Source organism: Arachis ipaensis, chromosome B1 (assembly GCF_059453495.1).
Source record: "Arachis ipaensis isolate K30076 ecotype BB chromosome B1, ASM5945349v1, whole genome shotgun sequence".
NCBI classification, from domain to species: Eukaryota; Viridiplantae; Streptophyta; class Magnoliopsida; order Fabales; family Fabaceae; genus Arachis; species Arachis ipaensis.
Window position 1 is genome coordinate 49,016,104 of NC_142436.1, and position 12,762 is coordinate 49,028,865.

Sequence of the window (12,762 nt, forward strand, 5' to 3'; positions counted from 1 at the left end):
ATTGCAATGAGAGAGTGACATATGGCACATTTTTGTTGTAAAATTAGTAAGAAGGAGGAAAGAACTCTTTAATTTTGGAAGGAATGATTTAATTTCAATTACAATGAGAGAGTGACATGTGGTACATTTTGGTTGTAAAAAGGAGAGGAGAATTTCTTAATTTTAGAGAAAAAACTTTGATTCTAATTGTAATAAAAAAGTGACATGTGATATATTTTGGTCGTAAAATTATATATATATATATAATAGATAATAGATGTAACAAGCCTTCATGTGAGGATGTCAAACGAATAATATTCCTCTTACTAGGCAGGTGGTAGGGTTGCACATGGATCGGATAATATCCGCATATCCGCGGTAATTATCTGCATCCGATCCGAATTTTGCGGATATTATCCGATCCGCACTATGGTAGGATCGGATTGCGAATTTGGTAGTGATATCCACGGATCCGATCCGCAAATCCGCATATACGCACAACACATATAAATAGCATAGTTTAAGAAAATAAACCCTAATGTGATATGAATTTTAGTGTGTTGTTTTATGAATTTTATGATATATTGTTTTTTATTTTTTATGTTGTACTCCGACTTAGAATAATTAAACTTAAATCTTGTGTTATTATTTTTTTTATTATTCAAGAGAATTTTTATTGATAATATTTTAGAATTAAATATGCTTAAACAGGTAAAAAATGAATTTTTTTTTTGTAAAAACAGCCAAATAGAATTTGAAAACATTTTTTTAATTATGCGGATATACCCGATATCCGATCCGATCCGATCCGCATACTTGCGGATCGGATCGGATCGGATCCGTCCTGAAAAATTACGGATATTGTATCCAATCCAATTCAATGAGTGCACTGCAGATCGAATAGAATTTTAGGCTATATCCGATCTGATCCGATCCGCGTGTGATCCGATCCACGTGTGGACCCTAGCAGCTGGCATCTGGCATGGGGTTATAATAAAGGCAGCGAATATGTTGGAAAAACAAGCTAAGACATATACGAATGTTACTGATTTATTTAGTGGCACCATTATATTAGGTCTTATCATCATTTGAAAGGTTCATGACGCAAAACAATACTTACGTGGCTTTTAATTTTTGGTACATAAAATATGTTCAAAAGGGTGAATCGAATATAAAAGTTAAATATAAATTTTTCCCTAAAAATAACATTTTTTTATTCCGTAAATTTCTGAGTGAATTTCAAGTATTTTGAAACTACGTACTTAACATATTCAATACAACTTGTATTAGATAATTTAAAGTAAAATACGAATAATAATGTACTAGTATTTTTTCAAGAGCTTATAAACAAATTTCAAACACTTACAAGGAGTTATACTTTTCAAAAACTCTGTTTATTTTAACTACTATATAGAGACAGTATGTGTGTTGGTGAGTGCAAAGATTAAGATTTTTAAAATAGTTATGCCTCTAGTTTAGATAGATATAATATTAGTCAGAAAAAATCAATGAGTATAAAAAGTCATGATAGTCATGTGGTTATAGAATCTTTGTTGTCCATTGCTTTTACAGAATTATCAACCAACATTTAGAAACCACTCACCGAGTTAAGTGAATTCATTAGAGAGTTGTGTGCTATTACACTCTGTATTAATGATCTCGTAATTGTGAAAAAGAACATTCCTATATTTTTGCTATATGAAGCAAGATTCTGCTCTGTGGCCAGTTCAATTCATATGGATGTATCCATTTGAGAGAGGTTAATATGCTCATTTAAAACAACAGTCAAGAACAGAATTTGAATTGAGGGTTCAATATGAGGTCTTCTTAACAAAAGAGACTTCTTCCTTTTGTTCATTCTATTTTGATTCTCATCTCTTATCACAAAGAACTTGAGTTGATAGGGATAATGACGTGGGAGAATCATCTTTAGTTTAATCGAATTTGTCAATATTTGTACAAACACCACCAAAAAAAAAAAAAAAAAAAAAAACGCTGAAAAATATTGTTGAAATTATCGTCGAAAAACAAATAAAATTCGACAGTAAGTTAATTACCAATAAATTTACCGCCGGAAAGAATCTGAAGGTATAAATCTCACCGGTAATCAATTACCGTCGAATTTTTTTGTCTGACGGTAATTACTGTCGGATTCTGCGACGAATTACCTGCTCAAAAAATTATTTGGTTATCGGCAGATTTTTTCAACAATAACGTTGGCGCCACAATATCCTATTTTTCGCACTATTACCGTCGGATTATGCCCTCGGTAAATCCGATGGTAATGTCATTTTTTTAAAAAAATATTGTGACGCATCTTTTTTTTTTATTTTTTCTTTTTAATTTTAATTTTTTATTTAAATTTATTTTCCACACAATTGGTGCTCAAATTATAAATAATAGAAACCAATTATGCAGTGGCGGAGCTTGAACCAAAATTTTGGGGGCCAGAAACTTAACATAAAAATTTAATAATAATATTTATATCAAAATAAAATTTATAAATATAATTATTCTTTAAGTTTGTTACTAATAAGATAATAAATAAATAATTCTACAGATAAAAAATATAAAATAGTTTATAATGGTACTCTTCAAGTTTTTAATGACTTAAAATCTTCAATAATTGAGTCAGAACTAAACTTTTCATCAATTTCTTTCTCAATGTAAATAACCAAACTATCCGCAAGAAAGTCGTCATCCATCTTGTTTCTTAACCTTGTCTTTATTATTTTCATTGCTGAAAATGATCGCTCTGTAGTAGCTGTAGAAACTGGAAGAGTTAATATCAGACGAATCAATCTATCAATCAAGTAATACACTTTTGACTTTTTTGTTTCTGCTAAACATCTACACAGTTCATGAATAGTTGACAAATTTTTCATTTCTGGATGCTGACGAACATCAAGAATAAAATGCTGAAGCTGAAAAGGCAAATTAATCTTCTCTTGTTCAGTAAAGTCTTCGGGATAGTAGCTATCAACAAGAGTAGAAATCTTAGCAATGTCAAAATTTTTGTAAGCATCCTTAGGCATGAGAGTAGAGCTCAGACTTAGTAGATCCATTGCTTGATCATTAAATCTGCTATTTAACTCTTGTAATTGCTTATCAATTGTGACTAAAAATATCTCCACTCTAAAATAATGCTCAACTATAATATGATCTTTTTGGTGACGCGAGCGTCCTTGGCTCCTTGCCTTGCAACATAAGAAGCAGTTAAATCAGGAAAAAGAATATCATGTTGCTCACAAAATGATTTCACATTTTTTAATAATTCCTCCCATCTGTCATCTCTCATGCTTTGGATAAGTGTTTTTGTAGAATGAACTAGTTGCACAGCATTAACTATGTCTTGAGACTGCTTTTGTAAAGCTTGACAAAGAATATCAGTTATTCCCATCATATCTTTCATCAAATGCAAGATCAATACAAACTCAAATGAGGTCAGGGTATTGTAAGCACTATCTGCATCACCACGCTGAGAATAAGTTGATCCATCAACAATAATCTTTTGTAAAACAGTCAACGTTGCACCATACATATTTATCAAACTGCAAACAGAAGAGAAATGAGAACTCCATCAAGTATCACCTGCTCGTTTCAAAGTACCAATTTGATTTGCCCCTTTACCAGTTTCAAGTTCATCAATCTCTAATAAATGGACAATTTCATCTGTCTTGGCAGCATGTAACTCATCATGTCGCTTACTAGAAGAACAAATGATATTGACGATGAAAGTCAATTTTGAAAAAAACTGATGCACAGGAATAACTTTCTTCGTGATTCATTATAGTAGAAGAACTATCTACAAGTGTTGATATTGTAGAAGTTATATGTTCCCCTTCTTGAATATTAGCCTTCCTCTTAAAAAATGCATCAATTCTTTTATTTTTCATCATTATTTTGTATAAAAATTTGAATATATATTCTGTAAAATATGTAAAAAAAAAGTTAGAAGGATAAATATTAAAATTTATAATATTTATTGAATTTTTTTTATAAATTTATCAAAATACAATAATATCAATACTTATTAAATATTATAATATTTTTATCATATAAAAAATTAAATTAAATAAATAATAAAATATAAAATAATATTAAATTAAATAAATAAAAAATACTTAATTTTTTGAGAAGCAAAGCAAAGCAGTAGCGTGCGTGTTTCACTGTTTTGAGAAGAGAAGCAAAGTAGCGTGTTTCACGCCTTTGAGAAGAGAAGCCAAGGCATTAGCATAGCGTGTGTTTTGAGAAGCAAAGGTTATCTTTTGTGTTTTTATAGTTATTTTTTTTATTTGATTTGATTATTAGATATCTTTTATTTTATTAGATGATCTTTTTTTATTTGATTTGATTATTAGATGATTTTTGTTATTCTTATTTTTTTTGTTAGATAATTTTTTTGATTTGATTTGATTTTATCTTTCAATTTTAATGTGTTGTGAAGTTAACAAAGGCCCACTCACTAAGCAAAGGTTATCTTTTGTGTTTTTATAGTTATTTTTTTATTTGATTTGATTATTAGATATCTTTTATTTTATTAGATGATCTTCTTTTATTTGATTTGATTATTAGATGATTTTTGTTATTCTTATTTTTTTTTGTTAGATAATTTTTTTGATTTGATTTGATTTTATCTTTTAATTTTAATGTATTGTGAAGTTAACAAAGGCCCACTCACTAAAAATTATTATACAATAAATGTATGAGATGGGAATTGAACTTGGATACTTCAAGTTATAATAAAGCATTTAAACCAATTGAACTATTTTTTATTTTTGATGAAATACTACTAATTTTTTTATAAAAAGTTTGGGGGGCCATGGCCCCCCTTGTCTGAATGAAGCTCCGCCACTGCAATTATGTAATATTAAATATCAAATGTTCAAATAAATTAAAATTCAAATAAATCAAATATAATGAAACAATAAAACAAAGCCATAATCACTAAAGATTCTGGTAGTCGTCGTTATCGTCATTCCCGTGGTCCTGCTAAGGCAGCGGAGAAGGCGATGATGTCTGTGTCCCACCAGTAGCACTACTGCCACCAGTAGCGCTGCTGCCACTAACGTGCATCTAGGCCTGATACATCGCCATCCGCTGCTCCATCTGTTGAAGCTACTCTAGTTTCTCCTTTCACTCTAGCCTGAGCTTATTCGTGTTCGTCACGCATGTGAGGATCTTCTGATACCTCTCCCGAGTCTCGTTCAGCTCCTGAGCCTGTTCATGAAGGCTCTGGGTGAGCTCCTGCACCTGCAGCCTCAAATCAATGCGTTCCTCGGGATCGACGACTCGACTGGTGATAGAGGTGGACCATGGCCTCATCGTGGAGGTGCAGAGGCTGTTGGCGAAGAACAACCCCAACCCATATACGCGGTTCTTGTATGACGCTGAGGCAGTCTCATGCCAAACCGCATTAGGATCGACGACTGAAGTAGCAGAACCACTAACGTCCTCCCCACTTTGCTAAGATTACTGAGTTGCGGCTTCTAGTCTCTGCATGTAAGACTCCTGTGTAACACATGTTATTATGATTAGGACGACAGTTGTACAGTTAATTGAAAATTTTATATCACAAGATCAGATGTTTATTCACATAATGATCCGTAGACCGCTGATAAGCAAATATCTCTTTGTTCTCCTTCAAAGTGTGGTGTAATTGAAGTTCTCCGCCAATGTCGCCTAGCAATCCAACAACTTCGACTACATATGTTGCATTGAAACAATATGTTAGGATGCCTACTAATGATATATCAAAGAATAAAACTAAGTTAATAACAAAATTAGAGAAGCTACATACCAGTCTGGCCTTAGTCTCCATGAAGGTCGTTGAGTCGTCGGTATACTTGGACAACCTATCCGATGTCCTGTTAGCTCTGTTTGTGAGATGCCGATGCCTGAAACACTTATCGGTCTCCCAGTGAACGTACATAGCCTTCTTGATTTCCGGGCGGAGCCAGGAAGTGAGGTGGCCGCACCTCTCACGTACTTTCTCCAACATCTATTACAGCCGCCTACCTATTTGATGGTTGTATATCTTCCTGATGAAGGAACCATACTCCTTGTCCCATATAAAGTTCACCCGTATAAAGAAACTTTAAAATTAGTTAATCAAAATATATAGTATGAAACAAAATAGAAGATTAAACTAGCTAATAAGGTTTGACTACATTAAGATTTTTACCGCTCACTTCTAAAACCATTACTCTCTGGTCTCAGAGGGGATCTTCTTGTAGCTCGAACATGGATGGTTGTACATCAGCTTGATGACGATGGTCATCTCCTGATTACATACGTTGTTGTTTGGTGTAAACCTCTCAATAATTCACAAACAAACCAATATGGAAATATAAATTAAAACTTCAGAAGCAAATAACCATAATATATAGAGATTTTTTTAGAAATTTCAGCAGAGTTTCATCTATAACTGAAATCCGCCACAAACTCTATTCATCAACAATTAACTTAAACAACACCAATTGTCAACAATCAATGAACAACAGTCAATAATCAAGAAGCAACATCCATAAATCTACTAAATCCACTAAACTATAATCAATAATCAAGAATCAATAATTAGGATATATCAAACACTTTTAGCAATTCAAACCTACAATCCTAAATTCACTAAAACTAGAATCAATAATAAAAAATCACTAATCACGATATATCAAACACTTTCAGCAGTTCAAACCTACAACCCTAAATCCACTAAAACTAGAATCGATAATCAAGAATCACTAATCATGCATTATCAATATATTATCCGTCAAAATCAAATAAAATAAAAGAGGTAAATACACATTCCAAATTCACAAATATTTAGCAATATATATTACTACATATATAGTTTTGTTCATATGCAAATACAAACTCTTCCATAAGTTATTTAAAATGATCTCATATATTTTTTAATTTACTGTCATTTTCACTCTTAAAACATATTGAAAATATAATATAATTAATTGCACTGACTATGCAAAAAATTAAAAACTATTAGAATGATAGAGAATTAATTATTTAATTACACAGATAAAATTAGTTTAACAAAAAATTGTCCTATATAAAAGTAAGTTTAACCAAATTCACAAACATTTAGCAATATGCTTATTTGAATAGAATAACTTGAACTATGTGAAATATATGTATTCAAACTTGAACATCACCAATTTACTAAATTCAATTCTAATTCAAAACCAACAGTACAACAACAAAAATATTATATCATTACAGTATTAGAACTCATAAAAGTTTATTTTTATGATGAATTCTTTCTCAAACCAAAGAGCAACATTCCAACCATCATAAACACATCAAAATACATCAATTAAGCTTGCATTCAAGCCTTGGAAGCTCACGATTCAACATTAGTGTAAGAACCGAAATTTTTCTGTAAAACCATTTTAATAAAAATAATAATTTTAAGTGCCCAAGATAGATTCAAAATTTAGAAGTTTTAATTTGAATATAAAAAGGTGAAATTTGATTTCAATGAATTTTTCTAAGTTGGAAAATGTATCTTTTGTGAAAATTTTTTGTAAAAATGCGTATTGGTGCTTAAACTGGCAGTACTGGCTTTAGTTTGTCCAGTACCACGTATTTTGAAAAAATAAGATTTTGAAAATTGATTTGTTGTTTTGAAAGGATAAAAATAATTTAGAATTAAAAACCGGACACTAATCTTAAAGGTTTTGGCCCAAAGTGGGCAAAACGGACCAAAAATGCTAACGGGTTGGACCGGGCCCAAATTGGGCCCAATACCCAACATATATAAGTGAGTTAAATGAGCAACTCAGCTCTTTTTTACCCTCCAAAGAGAGAGAGGCGCGGTTTGAGAGAAGAGAGGAGAAGAGGTGATGTTACTATTCATCATCACCTTCCGAGAGCCATAACGTGAGTTACGGAACTCCGATTGACGAGCCATTTGTGGCCACGCGAAGCTCTCACCGAGCTCTTCGTTTCTATCTAAGAAAATTTGGTAAGAACTCAAAACTCATATCCTAGTTTCCTTCCCTAACTTTATGCATTTTTGGGGTTTGGTTTTTGAGTAAGTTTGTGGTTTTGGTTGTTTAGATGATCTCTAATAGCAGGTAATTGTTGGATTTTACTCCTAATCTCGTTGAATAAGGTAAGTCTCTTTAAACTCTTGTGGTTTGATATTTTGGTTAGCCATAGTGTTGATTCTTGGTATGTTATGTGTATAGCTTGGTAGTTGGTGAGTTGTGGAAGTGGTGTTGGTGTTTGAGGCTTGTTGATCTTGCTGGAATCAAGCCTTGGGTGTTTGTGCATATTGGGAATCGGCCAAGGTACGGTTTCGATTTTCTTTATGCAATATGTAATGTTTTTGGACACTTAGGCTAGTTGACCCTAAGATAGGATTGAATGATATTGGCGTATGAATAATTATATGTGAATTGATGTAATTGTTGGTTGTATTGGATTATTATGGTTGATGATGATTGTTGGGAATTATTGGTGTTGATGAGTATTGATGGTGATTAGTTATATTGATGAATAATGAGTATTATGAGAATTTAAGGCAATGTAAAATGTTTGTGATGGTTTGGAATAAAGGATATTGATGATTGTGATGTGTGATGATATATGTTGATGATACTTTTGGATTTTGAATTTTGTGGTTGATGTTGTGTTAAGGTTGGTGGATTATTGATGGTGTGTAAGGTTGGTGTTGGGTGACTTTTATGATAATAATGGGTGGTAAGTGATGGATCTGTGTATGAGAAATTATTGAGGTGTAATGTTATTGTGTAATATTTGGGAGCTTAATGATTTGATGGATGAATTGGATATGGAAATGATGAAAATGTGAGTTTTAGATTGTGGAATGAATTGGAGGATATGTGAATATGATATAGGTACATTGGGATTGTTTTGAATATGTAATAAGTAATTTTGGATTGAGAGTTGTGGCAATATTGAGTTTTAGTGTTTTTGGTAAAAATTGATTTTTGATGAACTTTGATGGATCATAACTTGAGCCTTAGTTTTCAAGATTTGTTGGAATTTGTTTTAAATTAAAGTTCATTGAAAAATCTTTAAGTGGATATAAAGTTTGTAGGAAATGGACTTTTGTAGAGGAAGTTATGATCATTCAAAGTTTGGTGTTGAAATCTGAATTCTGTGAATGCTGCAGAATTTGTGATTTCTGGTTTGTGTATGCATGCACACCCCTGTGAGTTTTTGAACCTGTGCGCACGCACAGCCTTGTGCGCACTTACACACAGGGAAAGGCTTGCTGTTGAGAGCGCTAGCACGACCTGTGCGCACACACACCCAACGAAGATTTGCAACCTGTGCGCACGCACACGTTGGAAGGTGCACTCTGTTGAAGGCGTTCAAATGCCTCGTGCGGATGAACAGAGTTGAAAATTTTACTACCTGTGTGTACGCACACCTCTATGCGTACGACACATTTGAAAATTTTTCTGGGCGTGTGCACGCACACCCTTGTGTGTACGCACATGCCCTGTTTTTCAACTAAAACCTTGTTTTTAACTTTTTTACCTTCCTAGCAAGCTTGCAAAACTTCCGTAACACTTGTTTAAAACTTATTTGCCAGTTTTAGGTCCTTGAATTCAAGGGGGAAAATAATAAAGTGATAAAAGGGTATTTTTTGTTATGAGCTTAGAGCCGGTGACCAGGTTTGTAAGATATGTGTAATTTCTAGTTGAACTGGTGAATGTGAAATTACAAATATACGGTTGAAGAGATTTCTGAGAAATGGAATTGCTTATGATGAACTTGAGAAATATGAATGTTTAAGGATGTTAATGGAAATGATGATGGTTATGATGAGTTGAGGACTCAAAAAGGAATGATGATTTTGTTGAAGGTGGAAAGTGTGCCAAGCACTATATGCTTGAAATGTTGAGAATTGATAATTGAAAGTGATTTGAGATGAGAAATTGTGATGACTGGTGATGCTTTGAGGTAGATGGACTTGTTGGATGTGGATAGTGTGCCAGGGATTATATCCTTGGAATGATAGTGTTCCAGGCACTATATCCTTGGAGTGATTTATGATGAAATAGATGTTGTTGTTGTTTTCCTTCTGTGTTGCAAGAGTGTGCCATGCACTGTAACACCCTAACTACCAAAGCTCGCACTTCCGGCTGCGCGACTCTGATAGTTCGGACATTACGACGACACTTATATTAATTAATACTAAAATATGAGCCTGTTTAAAACTTTAAACCGCAATACCACTCCCAAAGATACTTTCGTTCGATAACGTACATCCATAAATACCATACAACTTACAAAAACTCATAAAGAGTACATCCATATATATACATAAATGTATATAAATAATATTACAAACATAATACAATACAATTCCTATCCCTCTTACAGATTATATCAAGATAAAGGCGAGGGTGCAGTAAACCATGCAGTAAACCATAACTAAAACAATATAGAGCATCACAACAACAATTAATAAGCTCTTCGTAACTTCTGCGCCCATATCCTGAAAGGGGAAAAATGTAGGGGGGTGAGAACATCATCCTCGAAAGGGTTCTCAGTAGAGGGTTTTTGGGAATTACTGTAATAGGATACATGAAGATAACCGCACCAGTGATTCATAACCATCTTATGCCTCCTTTCAAAAACAACGGTTTACAATGAAAGTAAAGTCGGAAATCTTTTCGGAAAGAAGAACGGTTCAATTCTCAAAAACTCAAAAGCCTTTCAAAACGGTTTATCTATGCGGAACCAAAATAGCTTTTCATAATTTTATTCCAAACCAGAAACACAAAAGTGAAATCAACCATCAGTTCACCTCATTCCAACCACGGCCCTAGGCCCAAACAATCCAACCAGCAACCAATCACCACAGTCCAACAGAGTCCCAGTAGCAAATACAAATAGAAGGAAGCAAGCACAAACAAACAGTTATTGCAAGTAGAACAATTAGCAATTAGTCACATAGGCAAACCAAGTATAATATACACACCCAAACAATGTCACATAAATGCATATGATGCATGCCTGTCCCTAGTGGCTGATGATATCATCTGTCGGTTACCAAGCCAACCCGACGTGTCCGGTAGCTAACCCGGACACAGTCTCTCTGTTGCGCTTTATTATCATTAGAGGGTATCTGCGCCCTGTCGCCATTAGAGGGTATCTGCGCCCTGTCGCCATTAGAGGGTATCAGTGCCCTGTCACCCTTACAACCAGAGAGAAAACACAAGCATACTCGCATACAACATTCATCTCAACCATCCGTCTTAAATTCACAATTCATTCGATTGCATACATGCATTTATACTCAACCATGGATCACCATCCATCTCAGCCATCCGGCTCACGGTTCAATCCAGAACCAGCCAATTTATCAATAAATACAGCCCTTCGGCTTAAGTTCATAATTCATAATCAGCCATACGGCTCACAACTCATTCGGCAATCAGCCATAGTTCAATAGCATACACGGCCATTCCGGCTCACAACAAAGCAACACTTCCACCATTCAACATCATCAAATTCATAAAACCGGCATTTAAGCCATAAATCACTTTTCTCAAGCCATTTCACTTTGAAATCAAATTTCAACTCTTTTTAACCTTGGCTTTAAAGATCTCATTTCTCAAATCATCTCAGGCTCATAAGCCAAATTTACTCAAAGTGAGTTCCCTTTTTAAAACAAAGCCACTCTCGGCATTCTCTTTCCAAAACTTCCAAAACCATGGAAAGTTAAAGATTCATTTTGGGAACATTCAAAATCACCCATCCCACAATGGGATTTTATAACAAAGTTTCTCGACAGAGTCTCAAGTCTTTAGGGGAGAATAGCATAACTCATTTCGCCAAATTCATTTAAAATCATTAAAACCTTGGCTTTCCGATTTGAGTAATAAAATAGGATCTAAGCCAAACCGAGTCACGTAATCATTTACTTCTTTCAAAGCCGTTTCCTTTACTTAGGCAAAACCAGCTTCAACCCCCATGATAAATTCTAAAGCGTTTCAACTGTTCAAAATTATTTTAGTCTTGCAAAAGTTCAGAGTTCAAAGAGTACTTAAAACCTTTCTCAAAACATTTCAAAATAAAACTTGTCAATAGACATTCAGGTTCTTTCAAAATCATTGAAACTTCTTTAATTGAAACCCCCAAGTCAAATTCAAAGGCATAAACCCTTTTCGCATTCAAACAGCTTTAAAACACAAGTTTCATCTAAATAACTTTCTCTTGAAAGATATACAATGCCTTTCTTAAGAAGCAAGACTAAATCACAATTTCCTCTTTACTAACTCATTTCGAAAGCATGAATCATCCTTTTCTTGATAATTCAAATAAAATAGCAGAAGTCTTTAACTCATCATTTTCCAGACAACATTTCAATAAAGACTCGGATTTTATAGAAATTTCGGCAGCACCTCCCCTAAAACTTGGACTTTTGCCACCCGGTTCGGGTCCCAACTAAACTGTTTCTCATTCTTTTTCAACAGCTCAAAACCAGAAATCAATTCAAAAGCAAGCTAAATCCAACAGTCGCCTCAATGGCATACCTCAAGGAAACCATTTCAAAAATCAACTCAATATCAACCGATTTAACTCATTTATAAAGCTTTAAAGAATCGGTTCCGCAATAAATCATTTATCAAAACCAGAGCAATTAAAGCAACCCAGGCTGGATTTCAAGAGCATTCTATCTTTCACATCATCAAATAATTGACTCAATTCAAACCAATCCTCAACGGATTAAACTCATTTCAAATATTTAAAGAATCAACTTCAAACATTACATTTCACAAGCCA

At 33.6% G+C, this 12,762-nt stretch overlaps 1 pseudogene; it reads right to left on the reverse strand.

The window, feature by feature from the left end:
- Window positions 1-2,573: 2,573 nt before the first annotated feature.
- Window positions 2,574-5,304, reverse strand: LOC107606517 (uncharacterized; annotated as a pseudogene).
- Between the last annotated feature and the right edge of the window lie 7,458 nt (window positions 5,305-12,762).